Below are 11,761 nucleotides of genomic sequence, written 5' to 3'. Positions count from 1 at the left end.
AAGCATTTGACAAAATCCAGTATTTATTAATGATAAAACCTTTCAGTACAGTAGGAATAGAGGGAACATATCTCATCGCAATAAAGGTCAAATATGACAAACCCACAGCCAACATCAAACTCAATGGGCAAAAACTATAAGCCAACATCATACTCAATGGGCAAAAACTGTTTCCCTTAAGATCAGGAATAAAACAGGAATGTCTGCTTCCACCACTCTTATTCAACATAGTATTGGAAGTCCTAACCACAGCAATCAGACAAGAAGAGGAAATAAAAGGCATATAAATTGAAAAGGATGAAATAAAACCATCATTATTTGCATATGACGATACTATATATACAGAACGCTAAAGATTCCATCAAAAATCTACTTCTAGAATTTATAAATGAATTCAGTCAATTAGCAAGATACAAAATAAATATCCAGAAATCAATTGCATTTCTATATACCAATAATCAACTATCAGAAAGGGAAAACAAGAAAACAATCCCATTTATTACTGCATCAAAAAATAAATAAAATACCTAGGAATAAATTTAATCAAGGATATAAAAGACCTATAAGACCTATATTTGAAAAATCATAAGACATTTAAGAAAAAATACAAATAAATAGAAACATATATTGAATTCATAGATAGGAAGAATTAACATCATTAAAATGTCCATATTACCCAAAGCAATCTATAGATTCAACAATTCTTGTGTGTGTGTGTCAGAAACAGAGAGTCAGAGAGAGGGATAGATAGGGACAGACAGACAGGAAGGGAGAGAGATGAGAAACATCAATTCTTCGTTGTGGTTCTTTAGTTGTTCTTTGATTGATTTCTCATATGTGCCTTGACCGAGGGATTACAGCAGACCGAGTGACCCCTTGCTCAAGCCAGTGATCTTGGGCTCAGGCTGGTGAGCCTTGCTCAAACCAGATGAGCCCGCACTCAAGCTGGCGACTTTGGGGTCTCAAACCTGGGTCCTCCACATCCCAATCTGACGCTCTATCCACTGCACCACCGCCTGGTCAGGCAATACAATTCTTATCACGATATCTATTGTATATTTCACAGAACTAGAACAAATATTCCAAAAAGTTATATGGAACCACAAAAGAACCCGAATAGTCACAGTAATCTTAAGAAAGAAGAACAACATTGGAGGAATCACACTACCTAACACCATACTACACTATAAGTCCATAATAATCAAAACAGCATGGTACTGAAATAAAAACAGAAATAGATCATGGAATAGAATAGGGAATCTAGAAATAAACCCATGCTTTTACAGTCAATTAATATTTGACAAAGGAGGCAAGAACATACAATAGGGTAAAGATACTCTATTCAATAAATGGTGCGGGAAGCCATGGCCGGTGGCTCAGTGGATAGAGTGCTGCCCTGGCATATGAACGTCTCAGGTTCGATTCCCAGTCAGGGCACATAGGAGAAGCGACCATCTGCTCTTTGCCACCTCCCTCTGTCCCTTCTCTTGACTGATTCCAGCATGGCCCAGGGCGCTGAGGATAGCTCCCTTGGAATGCATTAGCCTCAGGTGCCAAAAATAGCTCAGTACTTGAACACTGGCCTTGACCTGAGATGGGGCTGCCAGGTGGATCCTGGTCGGGGTGCATGTGGGACTCTTCCTCATTATCTCCCCTCCTCTCACCTAAATATAAATAAATAAATAAATAAATAAATAAATAAATAAATAAATAAAATGGTGCTGAGAAAATTGGACAGATATGTGCAAAAAAATGAAAGTAGGCCCCTTTCTTACATCATAGACAAGAATAAATTCAAAATGAGTTAAAGATTTAAATGTTGAACTTAAAACCATAAAAGTCCTAGAAGAAAACAATGGCAGTTAAATCTCAGACATTTCCATAGCAATATTTTCTTCTGATGTATCTCCTTGGTCAAGGGAAACAAACAAAAAAAAATAAACAAGTGGAACTACATCAAACTAAAAAGCTTTGCACAGCAAAGGCAACCATCAACAAAATGAAAAGGCAACCCACCAACTTGGAGAATAAATTCATCAATGACATGTCTGATAAGGGTTTAATATTAAAAATATTTAAAGAACATATAAAACTCAACACCAAAAAAACCACACTACCCAATTAAATAATGGGCAAAGGATCTGAACAGATATTTCTCCAAAAATGACATACAGATGGCCAATAGACATATGAAAAGATGTTCAATGTCACTAATTATCAGAGAGAAGCAAATTAAAGCCATAATAAGATATCATCTTACATGTATCTGAGTGGCTATCATCAATAATCAACAGACAAGTGTTGGCGAGGATGTTAATAAAAGGGAACCCTCGTGCACTGCTGGTGGGAATGCAGACTGGTGCAGTCACTGTAGAAAGCAGTATGGAGTTACTTTAAAATTTTTAAATGGAGGCTTATAACCCAGAGATTCCACTTCTGGGAATACATCCAAAGACCAAAACACTTATTTAAAAAAATACATGCACTCCTATGTTCTCTGCAGCATTATCTAAAATAGCCAAGATTTGGAAGTAGCCCAAGTGCAGTCAGTAGATGAGTAGATAAAAAAGCTGTGGTTCATTTACACAACAGAATACTACTCAGCCATAAAAAAGAATGAAACTTACCTTTTGCGACTACATGGAAGGACCTGGAGAGCATTATGCTAAGCAAAATAAGCCCATCAGAGAAAGACAAATACCATATGATTTCACTTATATGTGGAATCTAATGAACAAAATAAACTAACAATATATATAGAAACAGGCAACTTCCCTAGCCTCCATTTTCTCCATCTTTCTTTCCTCGGGGCCAGGGAACCTTGCCGGGCGGGCTGTGCGCTCTGTACTCAATAAAGCCGTTTATTATTTCACACACACACACACACACAATTATATTTTTATATATATATATATATATATATATATATATATATATATATATATATATATATACACACACACAGAGAACAGACTGACAGCTTTCAGAGAGAAGGGATTTGGGGAGCTGGGTGAAAAAGGTGAGGGGATTAAGTAACAGAAAAAACCCCTCATAGACAGTCAACAGTGTGGTGCTTACCAGAGGGGAAGGGGGTAGGTACAAAATGGTACAGGGGGATACATGGTGCTGGAAGGAGACTTGACTTGGGGTGGTGAACACACAATACACATATGATGTATTATAGATTGTATACCTGTGACCTATTTAATTTTATTAATCAGTATCATCTCAATAAATTTAAGTAAAATAATTTTTAAATAAATAAATAAAAAGTAGATTGTAATGACATACATCATTTTTAAACCCTACTAACCTTAGTAAACCTACTAACCTGAAACTCGGCACCAACTTCTAAAAACAAAGTATATTCCCACTTTTGCTTAAGCCTGTTTGTTTTCAGTCACTTACACTCCAAAAATATCTTGACTAATATAACTTCCAAGGGGGAACTGAAGAAGTGATGAGAAGGTATCGTGTTTCCCCATGTATAAGACGCACCTTTTTTGGGAAAAATTTGGGGTTTAAGAACTAGGTGCATCTTATAAAGTGTTTGTAAATTTTTTATTTGCATTTCCCAGTTTTTTGCACAGATGAGGAGTTGTATGAATTTTGTGATGAATAAAACTTGAGTTCAATAACTTTATGTAATTTTTTTTTTCAAATTTTGTGCCCCCAAATTAGGAGCATTTTATACATGGGGAAATACAGTAGGTCTTCTACTGAGAATACATAATTGGGGTGCTGCCTCTAGCATCCTTCTTGTCTAGCTCCCACCCTTCCCTCACAAAGTGCTCATCTTCTTAACTCTAAATCAGTGCTGAACAAATACTTAGACTATCATATGAAAGGGCATCAGGTATGACCTGTGGGAGACATTCACAGGTCATGATTCAGAGCTGATAGGACCAAAAGTTTTAAGTTCATGTTCTAAATACTTTCTCTACTAATCATATGACTTTGGGTAAGTTTCATAGCTTCTCTAAATCTAAATATATGTGCTTGTGAGGATGAAATGAGATATTGTTCATGCAATGTTTTGAAATCTATCAAAATCAGTCAGGGTAAATCTAACACTTGCCACCTGGGAAGGCTGCTGTGTAGAAGACATCCTGAGGGAAGAAGGCTGCCCTTACCTCAAAGGGAGCAGGCTCAGTTTTAGAGATTTTTGTAAAAGCAGATCAGTGATGCCAAATGGAACTTTATGTCTTTGAATGATAATTGAGAATAATTCAATAACTGATCTGGTCTCCTGTCTTCCCCCTTCTTCTCTCTCCTAACCTACACTCCCCACCCACACACATAGAAGCAGACAGTCAAGGTTTGTGCCAAGAAGTTCAAACCTTCCAGACCATCCCAGAATAGTCTCATGAACAAAGTAGGTAACCAACAGGAGACTACTGCCGGGGAGAAAGTAAGTATACAACCTAACAATCACTCCGTCCTTTTCAAGAAAGCATAGGGACATTTTGTAAACATCTAAAATTTTCATACACCCATTTTCTATGTGATAAAACCTGTTCATTGAGAAAGCACTTAATGGACCAAGTATGAATTTAGTAATGCTTTAATATGAATTCATGGATGATTCATAATAGCAGTAGTTCTTAGCACTGGGAAGGAGTCACAAAAGAATGTACACGTCCTATTATGAGTAGTGTTCACAGTCCTCTCGGGGCACAGGCACGTGGTTTCCCTGGCAGATAGATAAGACAAGCAGGACAGCCCCTGAGGGACTGCAGCAGCTGACCCACTGCTATTCTCAAGGGCAGCTGCCTTTGTTTTGCCAAAGCCGTTTTCTGGGTATTGTTAACAAAGGCACTTGCCACATGCTTTCACTCTGAGGTTAAGTTGTTTTCCACCTCCTTTTGTACTCTTCTCCCTCTCAGGTAGGTGGTCAGGGAGTTAAGTTCTCTTCATTTTCTAATAAGGGATCATTTGTTGAATTGAATTCATCCTTGTATGCCCAAGTTTATACTCTAATGCTGGAAGATTTGGGATGGTGAAAGATGGTGCTGGGAAGGCAGTGTGTGGGACATCCTTTCAATATTCAGGGAATTAGGTAATGCAACCTATAGTGGGCAACTGTTGCTTCTGCCTTCCCTGTGTCTGTTCTCTTCTTTGTAAAAGCAATCAGCTTTTCTTTAGGAAATTTATGTCTTCATCCACACGACTTGGGTGAGGCTGATGTCACTACCACTCCAAGAATGAGAATAGAACCCATGGTCTGGTCAATCAAAGCATGATAGAGTCAGCAGAGGGAGATACAGTTTTGGAAATTTTTTTTGTTTTTTAGATTTTATCTATTCATTTTTTAGAGAGAGGAGAGAGAGAGAGAGAGAGAGAGAGAAGGGGGAGGAGCAGAAAGCATCAACTCCCATATGTGCCTTGACCGGGCAAGCCCGGGGTTTCGAACCGGCGACCTCAGCATTCCAGGTCGACGCTCTTACCCACTGCGCCACCACAGGTCAGGCTGGAAATTTTTAAGTACAGAGGGTTCTCAGGTTACAACACAGTTCCGTTCCTACAACAGTGATGGAACCCGAATTTTAAGTTGAAACACACCCTAACCTAAGTCACTTACCTATCTTAACACAGTTGTAAAATCATAATCTAGAACATAAAAACACAACTAAGCCACAGAAAATGGAAAAGGACATAAGTATACTGTACTGTACACTGTATTGTAGTAACAGAAAAAATGAGAGTAAAAAAAATTCCTTACCTTTATTCCTGTGATTGGCTTGCCACTGGAAGGGACATTGCAAGGTGGGAGAGAGTGACCTACTGGGAGGAGGAAGCTGGAGAGGCAGGAGAACCTGCAGAAGGTGCTGGAGATACTGGGTCAGCTGAATCAGGATTGTAGATTCTAAGGAACATGCAGGAGACTCTGGAGATGATTCTACCTGTACACAGGTGTTTCATCATGAGAAACAGCTGATGTACAGGGTATAGGATTTGTTGCAGGTCTCTCTACCTTCTTCAAGAATTGTTCCAGGCTAGTCTGGAAGGTTGATGACTTCTTTTCTTCCAAATCTGCCTATCGCATTGCAAGGCATCCATAACAGCCAAAATACTCACGTCTCAATTTTTTAAAGTTTTTATTGGAGTGAGCATTGTAAACTCAAAACATCAAATGTCAAGACTATCATAACCCAAGGACCCTTTGTATTGGGTTACAAGAATCTGCCTACTATAGTTGCTGAGAGAACAGAATATTGAAGAGAATGCCTTCTGGAGAAGGAAGAGCACACCAAAAACGGCAGAGCTGAGAGATGGACGAGTTTTCTGATGAAAATGTAGTTCTTCACCTTGTCCTTGTAGACTGTGTTGTAGTATGATGACATGGAGTTCTCAGTTTGGTTTGGTACACACAGTAGCTCTGACAGCCCTGGTAGCCCTGCCTTTTCACTGCACCGACTGGACGGATCCTGTTGGAACACAGTGGGTGGCACAGAGATGCCTGTAGGCCCCCTTTTCAACTCTGTAACATTTGGCAATGGACCCCAACACCGTGCAGGTGCCATATGTTGTCTCTGATCTTCTAGCTGAGTCTATCCAAGTACTAGATATAAACACTGTGCCAGCCCAGCTTGCAGATGTCCCAGGTTCGATCTCTGCTCAGGGCACACGAGAAGTGACCATCTACTTCTCTTTCCCTTCCTCTCCCCCATTCTCTCTCTCTTCCCCTCTCACAGTCAGAGGTGCCCAGAGGTCACTGTGACTGTGTAGCCTGGTGGAGGCTACCTCTGCAACTGCCGAGGCTTTAAGACTGACGAGGTGGGTCAGTGAGGGGAGTGCTTGCACGTTTCACTCTCTAGGCCTCTATGACAGCATTATCAAACCACACCTATTAAAATGCAGCCACATCCCACAGTTCTAAAGTACTTTTTATAACTTTGCCTTTTAAATTGCTTGGCTAGATGATTAACTATGATTCCTTGGCAATCGTGTATGCTTAGAAATGTTGATGAAGGGAAAAAAAAATCTCACATATAAATTCTAAATATTCTAACAATTAAGGTAGAAGCATTTCATATTTAATTATTTTTTCTTTTCTCTTGTCTTTGCATAATTTGGAGCCAGTATTGTTTTTCCTGTTTTTTCTTTTTTGGCAAACATTTCCATTGTGCTGTGTGTTTTTTTAATTGATTTTAGAAAGAGAGAGAAAAAACATCTTTTGTTGTTCCACTTATTTATGCATTTTATACGTGTCCTGACTGGGCATCAACCCCACAACTTCGGCATATCAGAACAACACTCTATAATCAACTGAGCTTCCTGGCCAGGGCTCATTGATTTTTTTCAGTTTACAGATCTTAGGCACAATGCCTTTAGGTGCCTAGCAGGTAACATAGCAGAGGTCAAATAGAGGAATATGTGAGGAAGCCCAGCATCCAAGCACACTCAGTACTTACAATAGCCAAGGTCAGATGTCATGACCTGATACTATAGCAAGCCTAACGTGTAGCAAGCCAGGCACCATTTCAAAATATACAGTCCCCCCCCTCCCATATTTTTCCTGAAAGTCTAGAAAGAGCTTCAGAATGTCCTACTATTCCCAGATGCAGCAGGAAGAGGCAGCTGTCCCTACTATTTCCCTTCTTTTGGAACACCCGCTACCCCTAAGACAGAGGCAAGTTGCCAAATGGCCACCGGGAAGCCCAGCAGCAGTCCTAGTGCTCTCATGGCCACGGTGACAGGCTATTCAGAGTTGACACGTGAAGTTGCCACCTGTAGTACCTGAGCTGGTTCATTTTCCTTTGTCTTTAAAATTGGCTTCTGGCCTGACCTGTGGTGGCGCAGTGGGATAAAGCATCGACCTAGAACACTGAGGTTGCCGGTTCGAAACCCTGGGCTTGCCTGGTCAAGGCACATATGGGAGTTGATGTTTCCTCCTCCTCTCTCTCTCTCTCTCTCTCTCCCCTCTCTCTGAAAATCAATAAATAAAATATTAAAAAAAATTGGCTTCTGATTTCTAGAAATTCACCTACTTTCATCAATTTGAACATACATTTTCTAAATCGTAGCAGAAAGTATTAAATTAACCTGAGTATTTTTGGATGTACAGATCTTCAGTTAGGAATGGGGAGGAACCACAGAAAAGAGTATACCTCAGATAAAATATCTCAACATTAAAAAAAATATTCATGCCAAATAACCTTCCTGCCACCCCAAATAAACATACAAGAATAAGGGAGAGGGAGAGCAGGCAATGGGGGTCCTCTTTCTTTCTGATATTTCTGGCACCATCTCACACATCTACCCTGATTCCAGAGAGAAAACCCAAGTGTGAAGAGGTGAATTATATATTTAATGTCATAACAGCAGGTTAGTACCTGAGCTGGGCCAGAAGGCATGCTCTGCCTTAGTTACCTCTTAAGATCACCATCACCTCTCCTGTAGTCTCAGTAGAGCAGGATGCACATCTGGAACCACTAGCATGGGAAGGACCAGGAAGAGGAATAGAAACACTCTGACCTGGCGCATCAACAGGTGCTGCCTCAAGGCTGGTGCCTCAGGTTTGGGGTCAGACTACCTGACAGGTATTTGCCAAATGCGAAAAAGACCCTGGCCGGTTGGCTCAGTGGAAGATCATCGGCCTGGCGTGCAGGAGTCCCGGGTTCAATTCCTGGCCAGGGCACACAGGAGAAGCGCCCATCTGCTTCTCCACCCCTCCCCCTCTCCTTCCTCTCTGTCTCTTTTTTCCCCTCCCGCAGCCAAGGCTCCATTGGAGCAAAGTTGGCCTGGGTGCTGGGATGGCTCCATGGCCTCTGCCTCAGGCGCTAGAATGGCTCTGGTTGCAACAGAGCAACACCCCGGATGGGCAGAGCATCGCCCCCTGGTGGGCATGCCGGGTGGATCCCGGTCAGGCGCATGCGGGAGTCTGTCTGACTGCCTCCCCATTTCCGACTTCAGAAAAATAAAAAGAATTAAAGCAGACCCACACCTACGCAGCCCTGACAAAAATGACAGCTTGTATTTGCTTGAATAAAGGAATAATGTGCTATGGCTTGGCCTCCATAAGATGCCAAACATTGATAAATTGCTCCCCTCAGATGGCTTCTTAGAGCTAGCCAACCAGAGTACAAAAAAAACCTGGCTTCCCTATTGGCATTCCCATTTACTATTACTCATTTCTGAAACACAGGCCAGAGTTCTGCACATGGACACCCTAACTAAGCACAAGTTTCTACTACTGGATGGAGCTAGGTAAGGAACAATGGAGCTGCAGGTTGGGCATAAGCCTGTGCTGCTGCTTTTCCATCACAGACTGGCTAACATCACCCATAGGCACTTCCCCATATGTCTCCAACAAAGTACCAACAGGAAAAATCAATGGAACCCTCCTCCCCCACATTCTAATCCTTTCACCACGGCCAAGGCCCTCAATAAATCCATTCCTTCACCCCATCTCGTTCCATCTCCTCCAGGTGGATCATGGGCACAGCCAAAACTGATAATATAGTTCCCTGGTGTTTCCTTTTCTCCATGTATCTTTGATTTTATCCACTTGTTCAAGCCTCCTCTACTCCATCTGTCCTACTTCCTTCCCTGCCTTTAGTACTCTCAACTCTCCTCCAGTCACCACACCACTGGCTGCCAACACCGGCCTCTCCTAGGAGCCTCCCAACACAAGACCTAACGGGGAAAAAGCCACCTTGTGGTCTCTTGTTGTAGAGTGACAGTGAAAGGGCAGGCACCACGGTGCAACTTAAGTTTTTCTGGGGGAGGAGGGGATTGTTGTTATTTGGGACTGCAATTAGTGATGTCCTTCACCTCTTTTTATCAAAAAAGATAAAATACCAAACCAAAAAACAACAAAACGCATGAGGTTTAGCTGATCCATGAGGTTAATATGGATTTCAGCAGAGCCTCCTGCTGCTCTTTCCCCATGAGCATGTCATGTTGCAATACTCTAGCTTCCTCCCAACCCGTATCAACTGTCCTGATGAATATGGCAAAATAATCACGATAAAGGGAGGCTGGTTTTACACAGAATGTAGTTGAAGGGTGTTGAAGGGTGTAGTTGAAGGGTGTTGAAAGGCAATAGCAGGGCTTGGTTAAATGACAGGAAGACAAAGGCAGTGAATCTGCCATGACCCTGATAAGGTCAGGCTTAAAAAAAAAAAAAAAAATCACTAGTTTCATTGAGTGGTTTGTCTCTGTCATGGGGAACAGACAAGCCAAGGCAGAAGCAAGCCCAAAATGCTGGAATCTCTCATCGAACCACCCTGGAGTAGCTGCACCAATCAGAAGCTAAGCTAAGAACACGGCAGAGATCACAGGAGCTAAATGTCACAAAGGTCCCTGCAACCTATACAGGCTGGCTTCTTCCCAAGAAGTAGTATAGCTGCTCTCGGGTATCCGAGAGAAGGAAATGAGGGCAGGCTGTGTAAATGTTAAATTTGTCCTCCTTTGTCAATATCATCACAATTACTGCCAGAAGTTCCCACTCCAAAAGCAGCTGAGCCAGATGGAAGGCTGAAAACCAACAGACACCTCCATGTTTACAGTAGATGGGGCACATGCTCTTCCAGTGTTTGCGATGCTGTCCCTAGAGTCTATTATGTCGCCCTAAACTGACCAACAGTACCATTCCCATAGCTTCTATAGAAAAGGATATGATATGCAGCTTCTTAGTTCTGTGTGCGCCTGTTGTGAGATCTGGGCTCAGACGTCAGCAGCACTAAATAAGAGTGCAGCATATGTGGTATGCAACATTCTCAGATGACCGTCCAAGATTCCCAGCCCCTGGCTATTCAAACACTAATCTAGGTACTGTTGTGATCAGGTGACTTTAAGATAGATTACCCAGGAGGGACTGTGAGATGAGTCATTTAAAAGCAATGTTTTCTTCAGCCAGTACTACAAGAGGAAGCCAGATTACACGTACATGAAGGATCTGATGTAACAGAGGATCTGATGCACCATTGCTGGCCTGAAGATGGAGAGAACGGAGTTCTAGAAATGCGTGCTGCCTCTGTTAAGCTGAGAGCTGTCGCCAGCCAGCCAGAAACGAAGAGCTCCTCCAACCTGAATTCTGCCACCAGCTGAATGAACTGGAGGCACATTCTCTCCCAGACCAGCTGACACCTTGACACCAGCCTTGAGACCCTAAATAGAGAACCCAACTAAGCCCACCAGGACCTCTGACCTGCAGAACTGCGATAAATGGGCGCTGTTTAAAGCCGCTACTGTTATGGTAAATGTTATGTAGCAACAGAAATGAATACAGCATGTAAAACTCTCAGCAAGTAGAGCTACAGTTCAAAATGGTCTGGCCTCCTTCAATGTTAGCACTCCTTCTCCACAGCCTCCCCCACCCCTAACGACAAGAGCACAGATTTCCTCGAGGCCCTGTAACTGGAAAAGAAAAGGGTACCAAGAGGAGGGGGGAGGCAAAGACTTCTCATACTTCAAAAGCCCACTGCAGCATGACCAGGCGGTGGCACAGTGGATAGAGCATCGGACTGGGATGCAGAGGACCCAGGTTCGAGACCCCAAGATCGCCAGCTGGAGCGCGGGCTCAGCTGGTTTGAGCAAAAGCTCACCAGTTTGAACTCAAAGTTGCTGGCTCCAGCAAGGGGTTACTCGGTCTGCTGAAGACCCGCGGTCAAGGCACATATGAGAAAGCAATCAATGAACAACTAAGGTGTTGCAATACGCAATGAAAAACTAATGATTGATGCTTCTCATCTCTCTCCGTTCCTGTCTGTCTGTCCCTGTCTATCCCTCTCTCCGACTCACTCTGTCTCTATGA

The sequence above is a fragment of the Saccopteryx bilineata genome, chromosome 2 (assembly GCF_036850765.1).
Source record: "Saccopteryx bilineata isolate mSacBil1 chromosome 2, mSacBil1_pri_phased_curated, whole genome shotgun sequence".
NCBI lineage: Eukaryota > Metazoa > Chordata > Mammalia > Chiroptera > Emballonuridae > Saccopteryx > Saccopteryx bilineata.
This window is presented reverse-complemented; position numbering follows the sequence as displayed.